The following is a 15637-nucleotide window of genomic DNA, read 5'->3' as shown; positions in this document are numbered from 1 at the left end:
TGCGAACAGGTGATGTCGTGGATTGCCGACAATGCTTCGAGCAATTTGTCCACCAGTCAGTCTTCCACGCAGTTCACCCATGTCACCGAAATCGGCACTCCTCCAGCTCCTGCACCTCAGCCTCCTCCCCCCCAGTCTGCCCCCTCCCAGGAAAATTTGGCATTTGAACCGGAATACTCTGAGGAACTGTTTTCTCGACCCTTCCCACAGTCACAAACCACTTGTCCGGTTGCTGCTGAGCAATTTTCCGATGCCCAGGTTTTCCACCAGTCGCAGTCTGTGGGTGATGATGACCTTCTTGACGTAGTGGAAGAAGTGTGTAAAGAGGTGTCCGACGATGAGGAGACACGGTTGTCAGACAGTGGGGAAGTTGTTGTCAGGGCAGGAAGTTCGAGGGGGGAGCAGACTGAGGGATCGGAGGATGATGAGGTGACAGACCCAAGCTGGGTTGATAGGCCGGGTGAACACAGTGCTTCTGAGACGGAGGAGAGTCCTCGACCAGAACAGGTTGGAAGAGGCAGTGGTGGGGCCAGACGGAGAGGCAGGGCCAGAGCAGGTGCATCAGCGCCAAATGTGTCACGTAGTGAAGCTCCCGTGGCGAGGGCTCCCGCGGCGAGGGCTAGATTTTCAGAAGTCTGGAGGTTCTTTAAGGAAACACCGGATGACCGACGGACTGTGGTGTGCAACCTTTGCCAAACCAGGATCAGCAGGGGTTCCACCACTACTAGCTTAACTACCACCAGTATGCGCAGGCATATGAATGCTAAACACCCCACTCAGTGGCACCAAGCCCGTTCACCTCCGGCCGTGCACACCACTGCTCCTTCCCCTGTTTCAGCTGATAGTCAGCCCCCTGCCCAGGACCCTGGCACAAAAACCCCATCGTCGCCTCCACGATCCTCCACAGCATCCACCAGCGTTCAGCTCTCCATACCCCAGACGTTGGAGCGGAAACGCAAATATAGTGCAACCCACCCGCACGCCCAAGCCCTTAATGTCCACATCTCCAGATTGCTCAGCCTGGAGATGCTGCCCTATAGGCTAGTAGAGACCGAGGCCTTTCGCAACCTCATGGTGGCGGCCGCCTCTCGGCATTCGGTCCCCAGCCGCCACTACTTTTTCCGATGTGCCGTCCCAGCCCTGCACCAGCACGTGTCAGACAACATCATCCGTGCCCTGACCAACGCCGTTTCTGACAAGGTCCACCTGACCACGGACACGTGGACGAGTGCTGCCGGGCAGGGCCACTATATATCGCTGACGGCACATTGGGTTAACTTGGTGGAGGCTGGGACCGAGTCTGACCCTGCGGCTGGTCATATACTGCCGACGCCGAGGATTGCGGGGCCTACCTTGGTCCAGGTGTTTCAGGCCTACTATGCCTCCTCCTCCTCCCACCCCTCCTCCACCTCCTCCTCCGAACTACCATCCGTGGGCATGGCGCCATCAGTCGGTAGCTCTAGGCACAGCAGCAGTGCCGTCGCTAAGCGACAGCAGGCGGTGCTCAAACTGCTGAGCCTAGGCGATAAAAGGCACACCGCCCAAGAACTATTACAGGGCATCACGGCGCAGACTGATCTGTGGCTGGCACCGCTGAACCTGAAGCCAGGCATGGTTGTGTGTGACAACGGCCGTAACCTGGTGGCGGCTCTGCAACTCGGCAGACTGACACATGTGCCATGCCTGGCCCATGTGTTAAATCTGATAGTTCAGCGTTTCCTCAAGACATACCCCAATCTGTCTGATTTGCCCACGAAGGTGCGCCGCATCTGTGCGCATTTCAGGAAGTCCAGCACAGATGCTGCCACTCTCAGGGCAGCGCAGCGCCGCCTCCAACTGCCCGCTCACCGACTGTTGTGCGACGTGCCCACGAGGTGGAATTCAACATTAACCATGTTATCCAGAGTTTACCAGCAGCGCAGAGCGATTGTAGACTGCCAGATGTCAACTTCCACCAGAACTGGTAGTCAGGTCAGTCAGTTTCCTCAAGTCTACAATGAGGAGTGGACGTGGATGTCTGATATCTGTCAGGTGCTGAGTAACTTTGAGGAGTCAACACAGATGGTCAGTGGCGATGCCGCCATCATCAGCCTCACCATCCCGCTGCTTGGCCTGTTGAAAAACTCTCTGATCAGCATGAAGTCGGAAGCTTTGCGCTCGTCACAAGAGACGGGGGAAGAAGATTCCCTTGTTGATAGCCAAAGCACCCTTAGGTCTGTTTCTCAGCGCATATCGGAGGAGGTGGAGGTGGAGGAGGATGAGGAGGAAGAGGAGGAGAATGTTGGCGAGACACAAGAGGGGACCATTGTTGAGTCCTTCACTGTTCAGCGTGTATGGGCAGAAGAAGAGGAGTTGGAGGAGGAGGAAATGGACAGTCAGGCCAGTGAGGGGAGTGAATTCTTACGCGTTGGTACTCTGGCGCATATGGCAGATTTCATGCTAGGCTGCCTATCCCGTGACCCTCGCGTTCAAAGAATTTATTCCAGCACCGATTACTGGGTATTCACTCTCCTGGACCCACGGTACAAGCAAAATCTTTCCACTCTCATCCCTGGAGAGGAAAGGAGTGTGAGAATGCATGAATACCAGCAGGCCCTGGTGCACAAGCTGAAACAGTATTTCCCTTCTGACAGCGCTAGCGGCAGAGTGCGTAGTTCTGCGGGACAAGTAGCGAGGGAGAGTAGGCGAGCAGGCAGCTTGTCCAGCACTGGCAAGGGTACGCTTTACAAGGCTTTTGCCAGCTTTATGTCACCCCAGCAAGACACTGTCACCTGTCCCCAGTCTCGGCAGAGTAGGGCTGATCTTTACAGAAAGATGGTGAGGGAGTACGTAGCTGACCATACCATCGTCCTAAATGATCACACAGCTCCCTACAACTACTGGGTTTCAAAGCTGGACATGTGGCACGAACTGGCGCTGTACGCCTTGGAGGTTCTTGCCTGCCCTGCCGCTAGCGTCTTGTCCGAGTGGGTTTTCAGTGCAGCTGGTGTCATCATCACCGATAAGCGTACACGCCTGTCGACTGACAGCGCTGACAGGCTGACGCTTATTAAGATGAATAAAGCCTGGATTTCTCATAATTTCCAATCTCCACCAGGTGAAGGAAGCTCAACCTGAATAATTTATCCACTCCTCCTCCTCCTCATTTTCCTCCTTCTCCTCCTCTTTGTAGAGTAAAGCAGAGGAAACTGGCTATTTTTTGACAGGGCCCACTGGCTCTAGCTACAGTACTTTATGCATTTAATTTTTCTGGAGGGCCACCGACCCGGTCCTCTGTTTTAAACAATTTTTGGGAGTGCCACATACAGGCACTCAATCTATTCCATTTTTCTGGAGGGCCACCTACCTGCTCCTCTGGTTTGAAAACTTTTTTGGACTGCCACATACAGGCACTCAATCTATTCAATTTTTCTGGAGGGCCACCTACCTGCTCCTCTGGTTTGAAAACTTTTTTGGACTGCCACATACAGGCACTCAATCTATTTCATTTTTCTGGACGGCCACCTACCTGCTCCTCTGGTTTGAAAACTTTTTTGGACTGCCACATACAGGCACTATCCAAATTAAATTGTCTCCATAGCAGCCTCCACACGTTGTCTCCATTGCTACCTCCAAAAGTCGTCCATATAGCTGCCTCCATACATCGTCCCCTTATCAAACGAGGTGTGTCAGGCAGAAATTTGGGTTGTTTTCATGGATTCCACATCAAAGTTGTAAACTTTGTCGCCACCCTGCTGTGTTATCCACAAAATATACTGGCAAACTTTTATCATTTACCAATATTATTTCAGCGCTTCTTGCGCATCTGTTTACATTCCCCTCACCCGCCATATCCTAAACTTATAAGAACGCTACTACACTTGATCTTATACAAAAGGTTCTTAGAAGTGCTGTTTGGGGAGTAGCCTAGAGACAGGGGCTTGGATTGGCGAAAGCTCGCCTGGCAGCGGAGCGCCAGCTCCATGCCAAGATCCAACTAACATAGTTTTAACTGCAGCACCTTTAATCTACTACTAGTTCACTGCCTCCATACATGGTCCCCTTATCAAACGAGCTGTGTCAGGCAGAATTTTGGGTTGTTTTCATGGCTTCCATGTTAACTTTGTCGCCACCCTGCTGTGTAATCCACAAAATATACTGGCAAACTTTTATCATGTACCGATATTATTTGAGCGCTTCTTGCTCACCTCCTTTGGTTCCTCTCTGCCACCCATTGGTTTGAAGCCTGAGTCCATTTAGGGTATGTCGCCATGCCACTCTCTAGCCTGCCGCTGCTGCCGCTGCCTCTGCATGCCGTCCCCTATAGTGTCAGGGTCAATTATTGGATGTTTTACATGCTATCTAGCTTCATTCTGTCACTCTGTCATGGCCATGCTGTTGCCCATAATTTTGGCATAATGGTGCGATTAAGCAGCCTCAGAGGCATCCATGCATGCTGCCCCTGCTGTTTCCTGTCCATTTCCGTGGTGTTTCCATCCTTTTCTGAGGTTCCCAGGTGTTTGGCCAAGCTTCCCTGTGCAGAGCCTTGGTCCCCTTGAAAAATGCTCGAGTCTCCCATTGACTTCAATGGGGCTCGTTATTCGAGACGAGCACTCGAGCATCGGGAAAAGTTCGTCTCGAATAACGAGTACCCGAGCATTTTAGTGCTCGCTCATCTCTATTCAAGACGTATTTTAAAATTGTATCCTTCAACGGCAAATCATATGAGCAAAGATCGGTACGTTATAGTTTCATATTCCACACTGGGGACAAATTGCCCTGACACACTCTTTAATTTCCATAAAATAGTTCCTGAAAACCACTGCCCATTCACAATCACCAAGGTCGGCTGCTGATCTCCTGTAGATTTCATTCTCTGCAGTAATAATTTACATGCAGCATAATTAAAACTGTTCATTAAATGTCTAAAACAAAATCTTATCTATGATGCTGGTACTGTACACTGTGCCAGTATAAGGCTACACAGTAAGTTCCCCATGTATACACTCGGTGTATGCATTGACATATATAGTAGCAGACAGAGGCATCCTTTTTATGGTGGAAAGACGCATCTAACTACATAGTTCCATCCTGCTCCCTACTGTTGAGCGACGTATACTTTCAGCAGAGTCCATTGGAGGCAATGGGGAATTGATACAAATTGTTGTATTCCTCCCCGAGTGAATGAACACTTGTGGAAGTCCCAGTGAAGTCACTGTTCATGTAAGGACAATGACATCACTGGGAAAACACTTTGCAGATAAGGAGTAGCCAATCACTGCTCACTGTTCACTCCTTCTACCGATTTCAGAGAAAGGAGGAGGATCTGGACAACTTATGCCACTGTATGCATGGATGCGTCTGTGCCATACGTTGTGAAGACTCTTCATCCTGTCCTAGCCTTACAATGTAGGAGAAGAAGGAGATGTGATCCCAGCCTCACTACTAGAAGGCTGATGCTGCTATTACTCCTAAGATAAGAAATGCATGAGTAATCATAGAAACCTTAGATCAAAGGCACACATCACAATAACCAGTGGATTACTATTGTTATATATATGTTTTCAGATGATAATCCAGAGGTCATACTGAATCTTGGTGTTAAACAGTCTTTGGTCTGAGAAAAAGATTTTCCTCCATTCTCCATAGTGAATACTTGATGACTTCCTTTCCTAATGTTTACCCACTTTCTATTGCTTCCTCCACATTTTCCTTAGTTTGGTTATGTTCCCTTGTATTTTTAAGACGTATCTCTTTTTGTATGACATGATGGCAATTGTCTGCGATATGGGTTAATGCTTCAACCAGTCTCAAGGGTTTCAGGGAAAAATAGGGAAAAAAGTAGAGTTAAATCCAAGTGTTTTTGTTCCTAATTTGAACTACGGTACGAAACAAAAAGCTGCACTAGTCATCTGTGTAATATACTGCTGATACTTTAGAAAGACGTTACACTATTTTTGTCATTCATGCACCATTTCTCTAAATGAGGCACACCCATCCCCAAGAGGAAGCTTAAATAAGCAAGAGTCTTCATTCATCAGCAACTATGAATCTATGATAATAGTGTGAAGTCTAAGTAGGAAATGAGGGAGGGGCGCTTACTAATTCTGGCGCAAGCACGACTGTCGGCATCGGAGATCAGTCTCCAGAAAGCACAGCCCGATGTTTTAAAGTGGCTCACGGCTGTAAGTAAATAATGGGTAGCCGGTAATAATCAGTCGTGCGCCATAAAAATGCCAACATCAATGAGATGTGCGCCAAAATCTTACATGGACTGCGCCTTAATTTTGCTGTCTGACCACTTTTTTCCTGGTCTATTGTGCGGCAAAATTTGCACCTAAAAATGCAGACTAAATACACATAAATGTGACGGATAATGTGGAAAAGTTAGGCCACTCCCACTAGTCGGGATAGTCGGAAACATTTGTTCTTTCTGGTGCAAACTCCTTATAAGTGATCCGCAACAATTGTGCACAAAAAAAAAAAAAAGTAAAATCCCGGCATTTTTTTTGCGCAGATGTGATAATAGATGTCCCCCAGTGTAGGCAGTATTATTTAGTACTATTGCATGTTCAGATGTTTTAGTTACTGCATGACTATGGAGTATTGTGGTGCAATATATTCCATATAGTAAATGGAGACAGTTATTTATACAAGTTTAAAACCTATATTGGTCATATGATAAAAAAAAGAGCAAAACGCAAATCTAATAACCCAACTAAAATGATGGGATGTATCAAGAGAGGAATTAATTCTCATCATAGGGACATAGTTTTGCCCATAGTTCCACACATGGAATATTGTGTACAGTTTTGGACACCAGTGTATAAAAAGGACATAATAGAACTGGAACGGGTTCAGAGAAGAGCAACCAAGATTATTAATGGAATGGGGGACTGGAATACAATGACAGATTACAAAAATCGGAGCTATTTAGTTTAGAAAAAAGACAACTGAAGGGACTATATATCACATGCAATATATAAATCTGAATGGCCAGTGCAGGGATCATTTAATACCTAGGCCTGCAGACAGGACACGGGGTATCCTCTACGCCTAGAGGAGGGATAGTTCTACCATCACGATAGACAGGGTAATCCTCTACACTTAGAAAAGAGGTGGTTCTACCATCACCATAGACTGGGGACATCCTCTACACCTAGAGGAGAGATGGTTCTACCATCACCATAGACAGGGGGCATCCTCTACACCTAGAGGAGAGGAGGTTCTACCATCACCATAGTGGGGGCATCCTCTACACCTAGAGGAGAGGAGGTTCTACCATCACCATATACAGGGGCATCCTCTACACCTATTGGAGAGACGGCTCTACCATCAACATAGACAGGGGCATCCTCTACACCTAGAGGAGAGGTGGTTCTACCATCACCACAGACAGGGGCATCCTCTACACCTAGAGGAGCTGCAATTCTACCATAGCCATAGACAGGGGACATCCTCTACACCTAGAGAAGAGATGGCTCTACCATCACCATAGACAGGGGGCATCCTCTACACCTAGAGAAGAGATGGCTCTACCATCACCATAGGCAGGGGGCATCCTGTACACCTAGAGGAGAGGCAGTTCTACCATCACCATAGACAGGGGGCATCCTCTACATCTAGAGAAGAGATGGCTCTACCATCACCATAGACAGGGAGCATCCTCTACAGGGAGGTAGTTGTGACGGACTCTTTGTACATGTTCAAGAGAGGCCTGGATGACTTTCTAGAGAGCGATAACATCACATCTTATGAGAATAAAACTTTTTGTAAATAGTTTCCATTAATCCAGGGGGTTATTCTGCCATATTAGGGGTCAGGAAGGATTTTTTTCCCTCTTTTGGGACAATTTGAATCAGCCTTGAAGGTTTTTCTTTACCTTCCGCTAGATTAACACTATATATGGATGGACTTGATGGACTGATGACTTTTCCTAATCTTATTTACTACGATACAGCAAATGTAGAGGCAAATGCACTTTTTCAAAATGTTTTAAATTATCACTGCAGATTTTCAATAAAATTATCTGTTTGAGTTAATATAAACAGTTTGTCAGACTCATTTTCATGTTTGCTTTGAAATAGAATGTTCACTATTGATCTCTACAAGGAATTGTCTATCTCAGTTTCTGTGCTGTATACATTTACAAGTAAAATGATACTTGCTGTTGATTTTAAAATCTGTATATCATGTAATTTTATGTTATTAAAGCACTGTTTGTGCAATATGGCATGTCCAAAAATGACTTTGTCAGAAATATGAATAAATAGTTTGTATGTTCTCTCCATGTTTGCGTGAGTTTCCTCCAGGTCCTCCGGTTTCCTCCAACACTCCAAAACATACTGGTAGGTTGATTAGATCGTGAGCCCCATTGGGGACAGGGACTGGTTTGACAAGCTCTGTGCAGCGCTGCATAATCTGTGTACGCTATATAAATACAGTTATTATTATTGTGGGTGTATCTGTCTTCTAAAGAGTTAAACATGGATATCATAGCCAATGTGGGTTGTGAATCAATACATTATAATGTGTAAAGTCTCTTATAAGTAACATTATGCCTGCAATTGATTCTTGTAGCTAAAGGGCATCTCTGCAGGTAGTGGATAACAGGTAACAAATCTTACCGCCTTTAGGTTCACCGGTGGCAGCAATCACCCATTGCCTTTTGTGTATGGCTGGGGTTTCATGGTTGGCAGTGGATGTGGCCGGTACCACATGTGTGACCCCCCCCCCCCCTCATCTAGCATTACCAAATTATCCAGTCATAAAAATAATATAATCATGGGGCTTATTATACAAGGATGTGCAGATGAGTTAAAATATACCATATCCATACATAATATTGTAATCCTATCATGTATGTCTTTGCTTTTGTGAATGTAATCAAAGAGTTAGGTTTCACAGTCCAGGAAAAAAACATCTAAATATCAATCATTCTAGATTCTGTACCAAGCACTTGTACACACAAATACATGACTCATTCCATACATTTTTTATAAATCACATTGGCGGCCACTGCATATGGAAATTCCAAAATTCCAACATAAGAAATTGATAGGAAACATGTAAATCTCTATTTGGGCTCTGAGGATGGGAGAGATTCTGCATGACTCCTATAATAAATTGAAAAAAACATCTATCTATATTTTAAATGACTTATGTATGTTGTATAGTATTTTGAATGAAACAAAAATTATTTAAAATGGGGAAAACTGCTTTATGAGAGTAGCAGACAAGGTCATGTGGTAGATGTGGGTGACCTCCACTTTCTGATATATACTTTCAGTACAGGGTGGACCATTTATATGGATACACTTAAATAAAATGGGAATGGTTGGTGAAATCAACTTCCTGTTTGTGGCACATTAGAAAATGGAAAGGGGAAAACTTTTCAAAATGGGTGTTGACTAGAGATGAGCGAACATACTCGTCCGAGCTTGATGCTCGTTCGAGCATTAGCGTACTCGAAACTGCTCGTTGCTCGGACGAATACTTCGCCCGCTCGAGAAAATGGCAGCTCCCGCCGTTTTGCTTTTTGGCGGCCAGAAACAGAGCCAATCACAAGCCAGGAGACTCTGCACTCCACCCAGCATGACGTGGTACCCTTACACGTCGATAGCAGTGGTTGGCTGGCCAGATCAGGTGACCCTGGGAAAGACTAGCCGCTGCCCGCGCTGCTCGGATCATTCTGTGTCTGGATGCCGCTAGGGAGAGAGCTGCTGCTGGTCAGGGAAATCGTTAGGGTGTTCTATTAGAATAGTGTTAGGCAGGAGTGATTCAACAAGAACCCAACAGCCCTTCTTAGGGCTACAATAACGTTATACGTTTTTTTTTGTTTGCTTGTGGCTGGGCTTGCTGGCACTAGTAGTGCAGCTAGTACCATATTGTGAGGAATTTGCAGGGGGACTTGCTACCGTTGTGTTTAGCTCTTAGTGACACACATATCCACCTCAAACACCAAAGTGGGAAAATTTATTAGGGGTTTGATTTCAATTAGGCACAGTCTGCCATTTACTTTTTATTTTACGTTTATTTTTTCATAACTCAGCGTCATCTCATCTGGCATAGTAGTGTGCTTTCATACTTGGCTAGAAAATAGCCATAGGAGAATCCAAACGGCTTACTTACGCCTACAGTAGCGTTATATATATTTGATTTCTGGTTGATCTGCTGGTGGCTGTGCTTGCTGCAGTGCATCTACTAGCAAATTGTGAGCAATTTGTAGTGAGAGTTGCGACCGCTGTGTTTTGCGCTTAGTGACGCACATATCCATCGCAAAGACCGAAGTGGGAAAATTTATTAGCGGTTGGATTTCAATTAGGCACAGTCTGCCATTTCCTTTTTTATTTTACGTTTATTTTGTTAATAACTCAGCGTCATCTCATCTGGCATAGCAGTGTGCTTTCATACTTGGCTAGAAAATAGCCATAGGAGAATCCAAACGGCTTACTTACGCCTACAGTAGCGTTATATATATTTGATTTCTGGTTGTTCTGCTGGTGGCTGTACTTGCTGCAGTGCATCTACTAGCAAATTGTGAGCACGCCCAAGCCCTTAATGTCCACATCTCCAGATTGCTTAGCCTGGAGATGCTGCCCTATAGGCTAGTAGAGACCGAGGCCTTTCGCAACCTCATGGCGGCGGCCGCCCCTCGGTATTCGGTCCCCAGCCGCCACTACTTTTCCCGATGTGCCGTCCCAGCCCTGCACCAGCACGTGTCAGACAACATCATCCGTGCCCTGACCAACGCCGTTTCTGACAAGGTCCACCTGACCACGGACACGTGGACGAGTGCTGCCGGGCAGGGCCACTATATATCGCTGACGGCACATTGGGTTAACTTGGTGGAGGCTGGGACCGAGTCTGACCCTGCGGCTGGTCATATACTGCCGACGCCGAGGATTGCGGGGCCTACCTCGGTCCAGGTGTTTCAGGCCTACTATGCCTCCTCCTCCTCCCACCCCTCCTCCACCTCCTCCTCCGAACGACCATCCGTGGGCATGGCGCCATCAGTCGGTAGCTCTAGGCACAGCAGCAGTGCCGTCGCTAAGCGACAGCAGGCGGTGCTCAAACTGCTGAGCCTAGGCGATAAAAGGCACACCGCCCAAGAACTATTACAGGGCATCACGGCGCAGACTGATCTGTGGCTGGCACCGCTGAACCTGAAGCCAGGCATGGTTGTGTGTGACAACGGCCGTAACCTGGTGGCGGCTCTGCAACTCGGCAGACTGACACATGTGCCATGCCTGGCCCATGTGTTAAATCTGATAGTTCAGCGTTTCCTCAAGACATACCCCAATCTGTCTGATTTGCTCACGAAGGTGCGCCGCATCTGTGCGCATTTCAGGAAGTCCAGCACAGATGCTGCCACTCTCAGGGCAGCGCAGCGCCGCGTCCAACTGCCCGCTCACCGACTGTTGTGCGACGTGCCCACGAGGTGGAATTCAACACTGACCATGTTATCCAGAGTTTACCAGCAGCACCGAGCGATTGTAGACTGCCAGATGTCAACTTCCACCAGAACTGGTAGTCAGGTCAGTCAGCTTCCTCAAGTCTACAATGAGGAGTGGACGTGGATGTCTGATATCTGTTAGGTGCTGAGTAACTTTGAGGAGTCAACACAGATGGTCAGTGGCGATGCCGCCATCATCAGCCTCACCATCCCGCTGCTTGGCCTGTTGAAAAACTCTCTGATCAGCATGAAGTCGGAAGCTTTGCGCTCGTCACAAGAGACGGGGGAAGAAGATTCCCTTGTTGATAGCCAAAGCACCCTTAGGTCTGTTTCTCAGCGCATATCGGAGGAGGTGGAGGTGGATGAGGAGGAAGAGGAGGAGAATGTTGGAGAGACACAAGAGGGGACCATTGTTGAGTCCTTCACTGTTCAGCGTGTATGGGCAGAAGAAGAGGAGTTGGAGGAGTTGGAGGAGGAGGAAATGGACAGTCAGGCCAGTGAGGGGAGTGAATTCTTACGCGTTGGTACTCTGGCGCATATGGCAGATTTCATGCTAGGCTGCCTATCCCGTGACCCTCGCGTTCAAAGAATTTATTCCAGCACCGATTACTGGGTATTCACTCTCCTGGACCCACGGTACAAGCAAAATCTTTCCACTCTCATCCCTGGAGAGGAAAGGAGTGTGAGAATGCATGAATACCAGCAGGCCCTGGTGCACAAGCTGAAACAGTATTTCCCTTCTGACAGCGCTAGCGGCAGAGTGCGTAGTTCTGCGGGACAAGTAGCGAGGGAGAGTAGGCGAGCAGGCAGCTTGTCCAGCACTGGCAAGGGTACGCTTTACAAGGCTTTTGCCAGCTTTATGTCACCCCAGCAAGACACTGTCACCTGTCCCCAGTCTCGGCAGAGTAGGGCTGATCTTTACAGAAAGATGGTGAGGGAGTACGTAGCTGACCATACCATCGTCCTAAATGATCACACAGCTCCCTACAACTACTGGGTTTCAAAGCTGGACATGTGGCACGAACTGGCGCTGTACGCCTTGGAGGTTCTTGCCTGCCCTGCCGCTAGCGTCTTGTCCGAGCGGGTTTTCAGTGCAGCTGGTGGCATCATCACCGATAAGCGTACACGCCTGTCGACTGACAGCGCTGACAGGCTGACGCTTATTAAGATGAATAAAGCCTGGATTTCTCATAATTTCCAATCTCCACCAGGTGAAGGAAGCTCAACCTGAATAATTTATCCACTCCTCCTCCTCCTCATTTTCCTCCTTCTCCTCCTCTTTGTACAGTAAAGCAGAGGAAACTGGCTATTTTTTGACAGGGCCCACTGGCTCTAGCTATAGTACTTTATGCATTTAATTTTTCTGGAGGGCCACCGACCCGGTCCTCTGTTTTAAACAATTTTTGGGAGTGCCACATACAGGCACTCAATCTATTCCATTTTTCTGGAGGGCCACCTACCTGCTCCTCTGGTTTGAAAACTTTTTTGGACTGCCACATACAGGCACTATCCAAATTAAATTGTCTCCATAGCAGCCTCCACACGTTGTCTCCATTTCTACCTCCAAAAGTCGTCCATATAGCTGCCTCCATACATCGTCCCTTTATCAAACGAGGTGTGTCAGGCAGAAATTTGGGTTGTTTTCATGGATTCCACATCAAAGTTGTTAACTTTGTCGCCACCCAGCTGTGTTATCCACAAAATATACTGGCAAACTTTTATCATTTACCAATATTATTTCAGCGCTTCTTGCGCTTCTGTTTACATTCCCCTCACCCGCCATATCCTAAACTTATAAGAACGCTACTACACTTGATCTTATACAAAAGGTTCTTAGAAGTGCTGTTTGGGGAGTAGCCTAGAGACACGGGCTTGGATTGGCGAAAGCTCGCCTGGCAGCGGAGCGCCAGCTCCATGCCAAGATCCAACTAACATAGTTTTAACTGCAGCACCTTTAATCTACTACTAGTTCACTGCCTCCATACATGGTCCCCTTATCAAACGAGCTTTGTCAGGCAGAATTTTGGGTTGTTTTTATGGCTTCCACAACAAACTTGTTAACTTTGTCGCCACCCTGCTGTGTAATCCACAAAATATACTGGCAAACTTTTATCATGTACCGATATTATTTCAGCGCTTCTTGCGCATCTGTTTACATTCCCCTCACCCGCCATATCCCAAACTTATAAGAACGCTACTACACTTAACTTGGTGCACGCTGGGACCGAGTCTGACCCTGGGGCTGGTGATATACTGCCGACGCAGAGGATTGCGGGGCCTACCTCGGTCCAGGTCTCAAAGGCCTACTATACCTTCTTCTCCTCCCACCCCTCATCCACCTCCTCCTCCTCCGAATTACCATCCGTGGCCATGGCGCCATCAGTCGGTAGCTCTAGGCACAGCAGCAGTGCCGTCGCTAAGCGACAGCAGGCGGTGCTCAAACTGCTGAGCCTAGCCGATAAAAGGCACACCGCCCAAGAGCTATTACAGGGCATTCCACATCAAACTTGTTAACTTTGTCGCCACCCAGCTGTGTAATCCACAAAAGATACTAGCAAACTTTTATCATTTACCGATATTATTTCAGCGCTTCTTGCGCATCTGTTTACATTCCCCTCTCTCGCCATATCCCAAACTTATAAGAACGCTACTACACTTGATCTTATACAAAAGGTTCTTAGAAGTGCTGTTTGGGGAGTAGCCTAGAGACAGGGGCTTGGATTGGCGAAAGCTCGCCTGGAAGCGGAGCGCCAGCTCCATCCCAAGATACAACTAACATAGTTTTAAGTGCAGCACCTTTAATCTACTACTAGTTCACTGCCTCCATAATAATAATAATAATCTTTATTTATATAGCGCCATCATATTCCGTAGCGCTTTACAAATCATAGGAAACAAATACAAATGTAATGTAACAGAGCACAACATTTGTATGGAACAACAGGAGTGAGGTCCCTGCTCGCCAGAGCTTACGGTTTATGAAGATGATGGGGTAACACGAGGTAAAAGAATTTTTAATGGTCAAGCCATTCTTCTTAGGGAATAGAACAAAATATAATAAATGGAATTGCTGTCGCTTGAACCACTCAGCCGTCACCAGGTCCAGGGTGAATGGGACTGCATAGAAGTCTGGTGCCTGTTGGTTGCTGGATAACAGATGGGAGGACGACACAGGACGGGTTAGTAGAAGAGTTTAAACTTCATGCAGTTAATGAGTGTTATAGGCTTGCCTAAAGAAATGGGTTTTAAGAGCACGTTTGAAACTTTGGAGGTTAGGTATTAGTCTGATAGTCCGGGGCAGAGCATTCCATAGAATTGGTGCAGCTCTAGAGAAGTCTTGGAGACGCGAGTGGGAGGTCCGCACTAGGGTAGAGGTTGATCTAAGATCACTGGCGGATCTAAGAGCACGGGTTGGGCGATAGACTGAGATAAGAGAGGAGAGGTAGGGGTGTGCAGCATTATACAGAGCTTTATGGATGAGGGTTATTATTTTAAACTGTATTCGAAAGGAGACTGGCAGCCAGAGCAGCGACTGGCATGAACTGTAGGCATACATGGTCCCCTTATCAAACGAGCTGTGTCAGGCAGAATTTTGGGTTGTTTTCATGGCTTCCACAACAAACTTGTTAACTTTGTCGCCACCCTGCTGTGTAATCCACAAAATATACTGGCAAACTTTTATCATTTACCAATATTATTTCAGCGCTTCTTGCGCATCTGTTTCCATTCCCCTCACCCGCCATATCCTAAACTTATAAGAACGCTATTACACTTGATCTTATACAAAAGGTTCTTAGAAGTGCTGTTTGGGGAGTAGCCTAGAGACACGGGCTTGGATTGGCGAAAGCTCGCCTGGCAGCGGAGCGCCAGCTCCATGCCAAGATCCAACTAACATAGTTTTAACTGCAGCACCTTTAATCTACTACTAGTTCACTGCCTCCATACATGGTCCCCTTATCAAACGAGCTGTGTCAGGCAGAATTTTGGGTTGTTTTCATGGCTTCCATGTTAACTTTGTCGCCACCCTGCTGTGTAATCCACAAAATATACTGGCAAACTTTTATCATGTACCGATATTATTTGAGCGCTTCTTGCTCACCTCCTTTGGTTCCTCTCTGCCACCCATTGGTTTGAAGCCTGAGTCCATTTAGGGTATGTCGCCATGCCACTCTCTAGCCTGCCGCTGCGGCCGCTGCCTCTGCA

Source organism: Engystomops pustulosus, chromosome 10 (assembly GCF_040894005.1).
Source record: "Engystomops pustulosus chromosome 10, aEngPut4.maternal, whole genome shotgun sequence".
Lineage (NCBI taxonomy): Eukaryota > Metazoa > Chordata > Amphibia > Anura > Leptodactylidae > Engystomops > Engystomops pustulosus.
This window is presented reverse-complemented; position numbering follows the sequence as displayed.